The following is an 11,990-nucleotide window of genomic DNA, read 5'->3' as shown; positions in this document are numbered from 1 at the left end:
TCCATGCAATGGCGGATGCACAGTTTTCAAATGGAGTCTCTTAACCCCACTTGATCATGACAATATTCTATCAAATTTTTTTAAAAAAATCCTATTAAAATCTAATAAATATAAAGTAAGGGGAGTTTTTTTTTTCCAGAGATCCGATAAAATTTTCTTAACGTACCATGTATGATTATAAATTTTAGTGATAACCAATCAAATAAGAGATTTGAAAAAAAAAAATAGATTTAAATAATTCAAATACTACATAAGCAAAATTGGAGAATGATATTTTGAAGTTTAAAATAATAATGTATTATTTTTTGAAATTAGGAATTTATTTAAAAATATGACGAATGAGATAAATTCACAATTTATTTTAAAATAAAAATATTTAATAATACACTGTGTACAACGAATATATAAGGGCTTGTTTGGCATTGTTTTTGGTTTTCAGATTCTGTTTTTTTTAAAAACAAAAAACCAAAAACAAGAAACAAGAAAAAGGTGTTTTCACTTTTCTGTTGTCAGTTTTTAAAATTATCATGTTTTTAATAAGTTTTAATAATTTTTGATTCATTTTATGACATGTATCATATGATTTTGAAAAACAAAAAACCAAAAAACAGAAAACCACAACAATGCCAAACGAGCCCTTAATAACAAATTTTATCACATAAATACAATATATATATATATATATATATATATATATATATATATATATATATATATATATATATATATATATATAGAAATAAGATCATATGAGACTACCCCCCTTATGTGAGAACCCTATTTTATGTGAGGACATATTACAACCGTTGGATCAACTACATCCAAGGGTCATAATACAACCCTGTAAAACAAACAAAACTAAACAAATTTATTTCAAAATTTATTTCCTACGTTTTTTTCTCTCTCCTCCTTCTTCTTTTTCGCTCATTTTTCTCTCTCCTCCTTCAATTCTACGGTGTTCATACTCTGCTGCTCTCTGATTTTTCATCAAAACTTCTTCAATCTTCATCAATTTTCGTTAATGTAAGTCTATTGTTTATACATTTGCTGTTTTTCGATTAATTTTAGGTTACATTCATTGTTTTATTTTCGTTTTGATGTTCGTTTAATTTTTTCTAATTTTAGCTCATTAATTTAACATGCAATGTGTCGATTATGTTTTATTTTGTTATTTTTTGTTGATTTTAGCTTTATTTTCGTTTTCTTGAGTGATTATCCAGTAAATTTTAGTTTTATTTTGCCTGAATTTTGGTTTTACTAAGTGTTCTTGTTTTGGTTTTGTATTTGCGATATTATGTTGTTTTGTTGCAATTTTTGTTTGATTTTGTTGCGATTTTTGATTGATTTTCATTTTGCTTTTCGTTTCTCATCTCTGATTTTAGGTTAATTTTCGTTTACTTTGTTCTGATTTTTGATTGATTTTGTTGCGATTTTTTTTGATTGATTTTCGTTTTATGTAATTTCTCAAAAATTTGTAAAATGCTGTTTGTCTAGTATCGGAAACAACAATTTGTAAAATTGATAAATAAATGGTGATAGTACAGTAAGATGCTATCAAAACCAAAAAAATCTATTTATTTCTAATAGAAACATAGCAGTAAAGCGCTAATCCTGAAGGTGTAACTGCATTCTGATGTAGCACATATTGTTTTGATAATTCTCTAGTATTGTATAAAAGTAATAGCTCCTCTGCTTCTTGTCCAACATTAACTCAAGGCTGGAAATTAGGTAATGTTATCTTTCGATATTCTTTTTATGATCTACATTGTTAAACTGTCTGGGTTTTGGATGATATTTGAAAAGGTCTGGAGGAAGGCAGCTAAGTCAGCCCCGTAGATGATTGCTCAAAAATTTTGCTTGTCACTTAAAGAGCATCTATGTTTGATTGCTCATTTGACAAATGAGCATCTATGTTTTTGCTCATTTGACAAATGAGTATCTACGATTTTGCTCATTTGTATAAAATTACCAACTAATTATTTACTTTTTTTTTAATTGTTTTTGCTCATTTGGGAGTGTTGAATGTGTTATATTATCTAACCAGTAAAGTCGATGGTTCCGAGTCTTTTGTAAGGTCCTCCATGATGTGTAATTGCACCTTTATGTCATGTAGTCTACCTAACTTGCTGAATTTTGTTTAATCTCCTGACCTTACTGAGCTTTTCTAGATCTCTCTATCACTATTCACTAGTTGTTACACTACCTTTCCATCATATTCCTTTCGGGAAAGGACTTCTGGGGCAATATAGGCCAGTGTTCCTACCGTCGATTTTGGTTGAGAATGTAGCACTGCAGACTATTATAATTAACAAAGATTAGTCATGATTCTGTTAAGGCTGTTGTGTTTGTCTACGAGGCTGTTGAAGTCTGTCAGTGTGGCAGGTTCTGTGCAGCTCTTGTCCTTGCAGTCTGTTTCGTTTTTCTTCAGATCTGAGGTTTTGGTTCTGTGTTTGCTGGGTGTCCTCTCTGCTGTAGTCTGTTGTTCTGCTTCAGTCAGTCTGGTCCTGAAGGCTGTTGTGCTTATCCTTGGTGTGTTTGGATGCTGGCTTGGTTAGCTGAGTTCAGGTGTTGCAGGCTGCTGTTTGCTCATGCTGGAGTTAGTTGTTGTTTCTGTTTTGTGTCTTATTCAGGCTGTTTTAGTGCCTGTTTTTCAGCTAGTTTGTGTTGTTTGTTTCTGTTTTTTTGTGTTGGCCTTTGTCCTAGTCCTTGCTTGTAGCTCCGTTCAATGAAGATGCCTTCTTGCATGAGGGTATGTAGGTGTTTTTCCCTCTCGCGGTGTTGGGCACCCTTCCTAGAAGGTGGTCGGGGACGGGTTTGGGAAGTAGGTGGTGGTTGTGTGCCTTCGGGCTGAACTGGTTTCTGACATTTGATGTTCTTGGCTGAAGCAGTTCATTGTATTTGGATTCAGAGGAATAGTGTCCTATTTAAAGGCTCGTGTGAACCTGCTGAGACTATTTTCAGGAGACTGGTGTACAGAGTTGCTTGCAGAAGCACAGAGATTGACAGAAGGAAGCTTATTTGGTCTTAGGGCAGATTGGTTTTCTTTTTAGTTTCATGGTTGTTTTATTGTATTTGCCTTGCTGTGTTGGCTAGTGTGGGCTGTTTGCTTGCTTATCTTGTTCAGGCTTGTTTTCTGAGTTCTGTTAGGCTGTTTGAGCCTGGTCCTTGCTTCTGGTACCCTAATTATTTATTTTTTTTTAACCCTTCCTAGAAGGTTTTGTATGAGCAGGGAGTCTATTGAAAAGGAGCCTACTGCCGATGTTGGTTCATCAGGTGCTACTGCTGATGTTGTTTCAGCAAGGCCTGCTGCTAATGTTGGTTCAGCAAGGCCTGGTGTTGGTTCATCAGAGGTATTAGTTGGTACTAAGGTTAAAGGTAAAAAGGTTGAAAAAGGATTAAAAGAAAAACAAAAGATTAAGCTGGAGGAGACGAAATCCAGCAACGAAGGGGAAGATTTGAAGTCTCATGTTTATGGGACATTACATAGTCGGATGTCCCCTTCATCCATAGTTCAAGTTATTGAAAAATGTTCAGAAAATCAATTGAAAGCTATTAGAGCAATAGGATTCGGGTCTATGGAGTTCTTGAAGGTGACCCAACTGCCTTTGCAGCTGGGTTTATGGTTGGTGCATCACTTTGATGCTAACACATGCTCTTTAAACATTTCAGATTCTGAACCTTTTTGTATCACTGAAGAGCATGTGCATCAAGTACTTGGGCTGCCAATGGGTGGCATAGTAATTGACAAAAATAATTTTTCCAGAGATAAGAAAGTGATTCAGCAATGGAAGAAGCAATTCAAAAGCAACTCACTCTCTATCAAAATAGGGGAGCTGAAAGAGTTTCTGAAAGAGCATAACTCAGCTGGTCTTATGTTCAAAAGGAACTTTGTAGTGCTATGCGTTTCTACATTGATGGATGGTAAACTTTTTATTTTTATTTTGCTTATTTTTAGTTATAGTTAGCACTTAGCAGTTGTGTGCTATATATAGCAATTATATTATCTAAGTTGTTGGTCATATATGTATAGAATCAGTTACTTGAATCTATACATCATTAGATAGAGACTATTGACACTTTCAGAATAAGATATATATATATATATGTATTTATCTTTTGTTCTATTTATTTATATTTTGATGGATTATTGTTGTTAGTCAATGATGAGATGGGTGAAAAAATTTGGAATAGGATTTGGTACATACTTCATATTAACATACTTGTCAAAAAATTTCAAGTTATATTATAAATTAGTTATATCATCAGGAAAAGGTGGAGAGTCAACATCATGGTTTAAATTTTATAGGAGTTTGCTAATTTTCAATTTTGTTTGCTTATTTATATTATATTTTGTTCATTTAAATTTCCTTTTGCTCATTTTTCTTTTGTTTTGCTCATTTTTTTTTCAGGGAAACAAAATGTGAATATCAATTATGATATTCTCACATTTCTTTCTGATGTTGATAAAATAAAGGACTTGAATTGGTGCAAGTATATCCTTGATTCACTTATGAAGGCCAAGCTTTTCTGGGAAGAACGTCAAACTCGTTCTTTTCCTGGATCTTTACTATTTCTTATGGTATTACTTTAATTTTTGTTGTTTTTTTAATGTAGTATTTTTTACTTATTTGTTGATTTTTAATTTACTAATTATTTTTTCTTACTTGTTTGTAGCTATTGTATGTATTAATTTTTATTTGTTTAATTTTAATGTACTAATTTTTTCTATCTTACTTGTTTGTAGCTTTTATACGTTGATCAGTTTGTCATTAAGGAAGTTAGAGCCAAACGAGAAACTCCAGTTCTCAAAGGTTGGACAACCAATATGTTGTCAAGTCGTGAGAAATTGGAAATTTTTAAGGGGAGGCTTGGAGTTTTTTTATAAAAACCAGAAGCTTGTTGGTCCTTCTGGCAGCAAACAACCAAAACTGGTATTTCACTTGTAACCAATACTTAGTTTTTCTATGTCTTTGGCATTGCTTGAAGAATTGAATTGGAAAAAATCTTGCTTTAAGGAAAATGATGCAATGTGGTGCTTTTATAGCACATTAATGGACCTCCTAAATCAGCAAAAAAATATTTGCTCATTTGTCAAATGAGCAATTATTTTTTGCTCATTTGATACTGTGTGATTTGGATGAAAATTACACAATTATGTAATATTTTTTTTTGTTTTTTTTTGTTTTTGCTTGATTTTAGGAACAATCTGATCCAATTCATACAAAAAATGAAGAAATTGAACAAGATCCGAAGAAGGTATTTATATGACTTTTCTGGAAACTTATATTAATTTGCTCATTTTTATATGACTTTGCTCATTTTTTGTTTTTGTTTTTATTTTCCTAATTTTTGTTATTTTTTACTTAATTGTGAATTTGTATTGTTGTTTTGTGAATTTGGGGATTGCCGTGCGATGAAAGAGTAGGGGGTTAAAAGGTTGGGGGTGTGCGAGTTGTTATTAGCCCAATCCCTATCCTCCCTAAGATACATCTTCTGGTTAGCTTTAAACATAAATCTGATTAGCTTTAAACACCTCAGATGGTAAAACCTCCTCATTAACATGTGTAGGTGTTTGCTCATTTGATAAATGAGTAATCAACTATTTGCTCATTTGGTAAATGAGCAAAAAATTGATTGCTCATTTGACAAATGAGCATCTATGTTTTAATTTACTGCATGAAAGGACTTTTAACTATTGGGGAAATGGATTTAAGGATCCAGGTGTAGTGTTAAATGATCCTCTAATTGTTAGCAAAAGAAAACTCTAACAAGCTGATCATGATTTTGCTCTAAAGTTTGGTACTCCTTTAAGTATTCAAGATGGTCTTGGCTTCTTTCCATTATTATGAATTAATTTTTTTTTTTTATTTATAGAAATGCCTTATGGAGCTTGCAACAGCATCTACAAATCTAGTCTTGGCATACATGGATTTCAGTGAAAAACATGAAACTGCTGTTAAGTATTTTCCAAACAATGAGAAGATTCAAAAGCTGAAGGAAGATGCAATGACTGTTTGTGATGAGCAGAAGATGAGCTCTAAAGCTTTGACTGAAGATATTCCTTTCTCATTTAGCCAAGATGAACAGTATTGGCAAGATCCAGCTGTAATTGAAGCTTGGGATAGGTTTTCGAAGATTTCAGGCAATGACAAGCATGCTGAATCTACAATTTATGCTAGGGTTGATCAACTGATTGAATCAGAACCAATTGATATTACTAAGATTGCTGCTGAATGTGTTGACATAGCAAGTGGTATACCTGATGTTGAAGATCCATCTGTTATCATACAGCCTAAGGTTGCTGAACATGTATTAAAAAAACTTGGAGAGTCAAGTACGAGATATAGTTTAAGAAGTTCAGTTGCCAAAGGATGTGGAACTCCTTCATTCATCTTAGGAATCTCTTCTCAAGATGATTCTCAGGAGAAGTCCCCCAGCATTGCACCTACTGATGAACCTGTAGTTGCTCCTGTGAGTGCACAAGTTGGTGCTTCTAAATCAGTTGATGATGCTGATGCTGTGAATGCTCAAGAAGACCCAATTGCGCTTAAGAGAAAAGGAGATGCTGAAAATGAGAGTTGTATTCCAAAGAAGCGTAAAGTGCAACCATCGTTGCAAATAAGATCTCCTTTTAAGTCTCGGATTATCAACATATATACACCATTAATAGCAGTTCAGAAAGGTGTTATGGCATCATTTTTTCATGAGAAGAAAAATCGTTTGTAAGTATTTATTCAATTTTTTCAGTTCTGGAAATTTTGGCAACTGACTTTATTTTTCTTTCTTATAACAAGTCTAGCTCTATATTCTCACTTTACATATCTACGATTGAAATTATTTTAACTTCCCTAAATCTTATAAGTAGTGATGCAGGGTTTTTATGCAAGGGTGAGCCTGATAATGAAGTAATGCTATTTCAACTTGAAATGCTAAAAACTCAGAGCAAAATTCATGGCGATATCATTAATGCATGGTCTACTGTTCTGAATTTTAATGAGCAATATAAAGATGTCAATTCTTGTGGACGTTTCTTTTTTGGTCTTAATTGCTGTTGTAAGTTCAACTCGTTCATTTTATTTTGTTTTATTTGTTTCATGTTCACTTTGCTCATTTCATATAATTTTTTTATATTTGAATGTAGATGTTGTTTTGTATTTGCAAAAACTATTATTAGTTCTTTGCTCATTTGTCAAATGAGCAAACTATTCAATGCTCATTTGTCAAATATTCTTGCTCATTTGTCAAATGAGCAAAAATTAAATACTGAACTAATTCAAGTCTCTTATTGGATACTAAATAACATAAAATCTTTTGATAAAATATTTGAAATACAGAACTAATAATAATATAAATTCTGACTTCCTTGGTCTGAATCAATGTATAATCAGTGTTTATGAGTTGTATTATGGTCTAATTTTGGTCCTGCACAATTCGGACTCTTATTTATGACCTGTATTATGGTCTGAATCAGTGACGAGTGAGAATTCACAGACATGCTGCATCTATAATTCTATATGGTCTTAAACCAAAGGACTTAATTCTTTATGTTTATGATGCTATCTGACAACTAACATTTTGTATGTTCTGTAATTACATAAATAATTGAATGATAGCTGCAATTAATTATTTGCTCATTTGCCAAATGAGCAGTTAATTTTTTGCTCATTTGTCAAATGAGCAAAACATTCACTTGCTCATTTGTAAAAAAAAATTTCAATTTACTCATTTTATGACTTTTCTCATTTCAAATTCACTTTACTCATTTCTTATTTACTCTTTTCATTTATGTTCATCTTATTTATGTATTTTTCTTTATTTATTTTTTTAGGATTGCCTTTTTCAATACGAAAGTGATCATGCTCAAGAAAGGAATAAAATGTTTCGTGAGGTTGTGGAGTTGGAATTTAGCAAAACAATCATCCCAAAGAAAGATATTGAGCTTTTCTTTTTCCCGGTATTTGAAAAGGATCATTATTATCTGGTATGTTTTAACACCACCACAGACTTTGGTACAATTGAGGTTATTGATTACAGTGAAGGTCCTAGAGAAAATAAGAAATTGCTTAAAAATCTGGTATGTCTTCTGCCACTTCTTCTTCATCATTAATATCCTCATTGATGCCTGCCATGTTGTTACCAGATTCTTTATTCATGTCTCCTCTCATTATATCACTGGTACCCTAACCCTTTCAGAGGATTCTCCTCTGAATTTCTTCTTTCTCCCATAACAAGAAAATACACACACACACACTCACGCCAGAGACACACACACACACACATACACAGGCACACACACACACACACACACACACACACGCATACACACACACATACACACACACACACACAAGCAAAGTCTTAAATAGCTTCCTGTTAGTCTCTGTCTCTGACCTCACTTTGAATCTATTCATGGTCAGCTTGATTCTTTCGGGATATATGACATGTAAAACTTTTCTAGAGGATACTTGCAAAACTCTGTGATTTATTTTTCTACATAATGTGCATCTCTGCATTTGAACAATGTGTTTGAGAGTTTCTGATTGTATACAGGCACACACACACACATACACAGGCGCACACAAACACACACACACACAAATACACACACACGCATACACACACACATACACACACACACACACATACACACACACACACACACACACACAAGCACACATACAACCTGTAATAGAATCTGAAATCAGATTCTGAAATTAGTTTTTGGAATCAGAGTTGTGTAATGTGTGGGTAGGTTTGTGTGGGTAGGTGGCAGTAATGGCTCAAGATTTTGTTAGATTATTTTAGAAAAATGATATGAGTTTAGTTGTTTATCTTGATCTTGTTCTGCTTGTTCTAACTATATTTGTTCCACCTGTTTTTGTTCTTATTTTAACTTATTTGTTCATTTTCAGAAAAGTGCATTTTCATATTTCATGAATGGTGAAGGAAGTATACAAAGTGTTGTTTTGTCAAAACAAATCAAGTCTATGGAGTCTGTTGTGGTTGATTTACCTTGGAAGTCTTCAGATGATTATCATTTGCATTGCGGTGTTGCAAAAGAAAAATAATGTAAGTCTAACCAGAAAAAGTCTAATTGCAATTTTTATAATTTGATTCTTCTGGAATGAGAAATCTGCACTTTTTAGATTAAAATTTGTGAGCAGCTTGTTGATATACATTCATGAAGCCATTACTTACCCTATACTTACTCTGAATTATTGCTTCATTTTTTCTCTTTGCAGGACATAATCATTGACAAACTTCGTTTGAAGTATACCCTCTCAATTATTTCAAGTGAAGTAAATACTGTTAAACCTGTTAAACAAGTTGTCCAAAAGAAAAAAAAAGGCTGAGGAAGCAAGTGATGCTGAAGAAAGCTAGGGGCAGCAATCCAAGAGCAATTAACGGAGAGAATTGAAGACTGAAGTTGATCAATTGTTCTTAGGATTTGTATAGTTTTTGTACAGAACAATAGAAGTGTTAGTTTTATGATGTTCTTAATAGGACAAATGTGATAAATGTTCTTAGGTTATCTAATGTTTTTATGATGTTGTTAGGATTTTCTAAGTATAAATTTTGCTATGTCAATGTAATGGATATGATTTTCTATCTTATTGACTAAGTTGTTTGTCATTTGTTAAATTCCTGAATAACTATTTGAGCAACTGACTATTTGCTCATTTGCTAAATGAGCAAAGAAATGTTTTCTTATTTTTTAAATAAGTAACTAATTATTTGCTCATTTAAAAAATGAGGAAACTAATGCTTAATCATTTCACAAATGAGCAAAGAAATGGTTGTTGATTTAATGTATTATTAAAAGGAATGTTTACTCATTTGACAAATGAGTATTAACTATTTGCTCATTTGACAAATGAGTATTAACTATTTGCTCATTTGCCAAATGACCAAATAAATAATGCTAAATCTTATATTTATATAAAAATATTAACTTTTATATTTGTATAAAAGTATCATTATACAAATATCAGCAAATATCTAGTTAATTTAGCCTCTATGATTTTGAAGATTAGGGTATGTTCTCTTTATTGAACTCATTGTATAATATCTTGGATTGGACTATTTCTGTTACCAAGGACATTACAATAGCTTTGGTATAATTACATATGTGTGTATGATAGATAAACAGAGCTTGCAAAATATTTGCTCATTTCAACAAAATTTAAAACACAAAATGCTAAATCATATATTTATATAAAAATATTAACTTTTATATTTGTATAAAAGTATCATTATACTTTGTTTGGACAATTTTTAATATCATGATGACTCAATTCACCACAACCTCTACATAATCTCTTCTTTTTCTGGTTTTGTTCTATAGCCTTTTCTTTTTCTCCCTTTAGCCTTTTTGCACTTCTACCTCTTGTTTCAACATTTGGCACATCAATCTCAGCCCCTTTCTCTTTTGAAGTCTCTACATTTGATACATGAATTCCAGTCCCTTTATTCTTTGAAATTTTTGGAGGTTTGACAATTATTTCAGTTGGCACACTAGCTCCAATCAATAGCTCAATGTCTTGTCCTTTGTTGTTTGCACTTCCTGTTGTTTCATTATTCCTTGCAATCCTCTTAGCCTCCAAATCCTTTCTTATTCCTTGAAGATTTATCACAAGATCTTGAATATCTTCATCAATGCCTTCTGCCAAACTTACACAAGTGTGTATCTCTGACCATAAATCATTTAACAATTTTTTCTTGTCAATTAAATTAGCACATTGCTCCAACAGGTTTCCACCCAAGTCAAAAATTGGTTTTTTCAGTGCCATAGTAGTCCATCTGTGTAACATATACTGCTCAGGAATGGTTTCAAACCTTTTTGCTTTCCAAACCCAAATCATATGTCTACATGGAATTCCTTGTCTATAAAACAACTTGCAAGAACATGTGGTGTCAAAGTTAGTTGGATTAAACACAACATCAAATGTTCTAATCCGATTTCCTTCACTTACTTTTGCAACTTCCAATCCATTTTCTTTCTTCAATTCATCAACACCACATGAAAAACAAGCAATTTCAACCTCATATTGAAATTCATAAAAGACAGAGTTAGTATATAAATGTGAGGCATGCTTTTCTATCCCTAGTGGTGTTTTGCACTCAGGATATTTGTGCTTTGAATCATTATCATTCTGACCTTGAGTGTGTCTCTGGGTATCAATTGCAGCTTCATATCTCAAGTAAAACTCAACAAGTGACACATGAGGATTGATAAAGGAGCAAAAAAAAGTTGTTTTCGCTTTCGGATCTTGATGTTGTACGCATTATTCCTCCAAGGAACACATCTCTGAAATACGCCGGAATCCACTTGTTCCTTATCTTGTACATATAACCTAACCACTCATGTTCTTCCAAGTGGTATTCAACCATCACCTTGTTCCACCTTTCTTCAAACTCAGCAGGTTCAATTTCAATATGCCAAACACAAGCACATAATTTTTTTAGGAAATCAGTTTCTTCTTGCATGATTGATTTCTCCACCTTATCTGGTAACTTTTTCATTATGTGCCACATACAGAAGCGATGTTCAGTCTTGTTAAACACACTTTTAACAGCAATTTTCATTGCTGGATCTTGATTTGTAATCATACAATTCGGTTCATTTCCACCCATTGCCTTGAGAAATGATCTGAACAACCACTCAAATGACACTATATCTTCCTTTGCTATGAAACCAGCAGCAAAAGTAATGCAGCTCTTATGATGGTCAACCCCTGTAAATGGAGTAAACACCATGTTGTACCTGTTTACACATACAGATTAAATTTTAAATGATCAAATAACTACACACACACATAAATACACAGACACACGTACTTAGACACAGACACACACACGCACACACACATATACACATACATACACGCACTCACAATCTGTGATAGAATCTGAATTCAGATTATGAAATCAGAATTGTCATCAGCTACTGAAATAATTCAATGCTCATTTTACAAATGGGCAAATAATTG

Source organism: Chenopodium quinoa, unplaced genomic scaffold, assembly GCF_001683475.1.
Source record: "Chenopodium quinoa cultivar QQ74 unplaced genomic scaffold, ASM168347v1, whole genome shotgun sequence".
Lineage (NCBI taxonomy): Eukaryota > Viridiplantae > Streptophyta > Magnoliopsida > Caryophyllales > Amaranthaceae > Chenopodium > Chenopodium quinoa.
The sequence above is the reverse complement of the archived record's forward strand: the minus strand, read 5'-3'. Positions refer to the sequence as shown.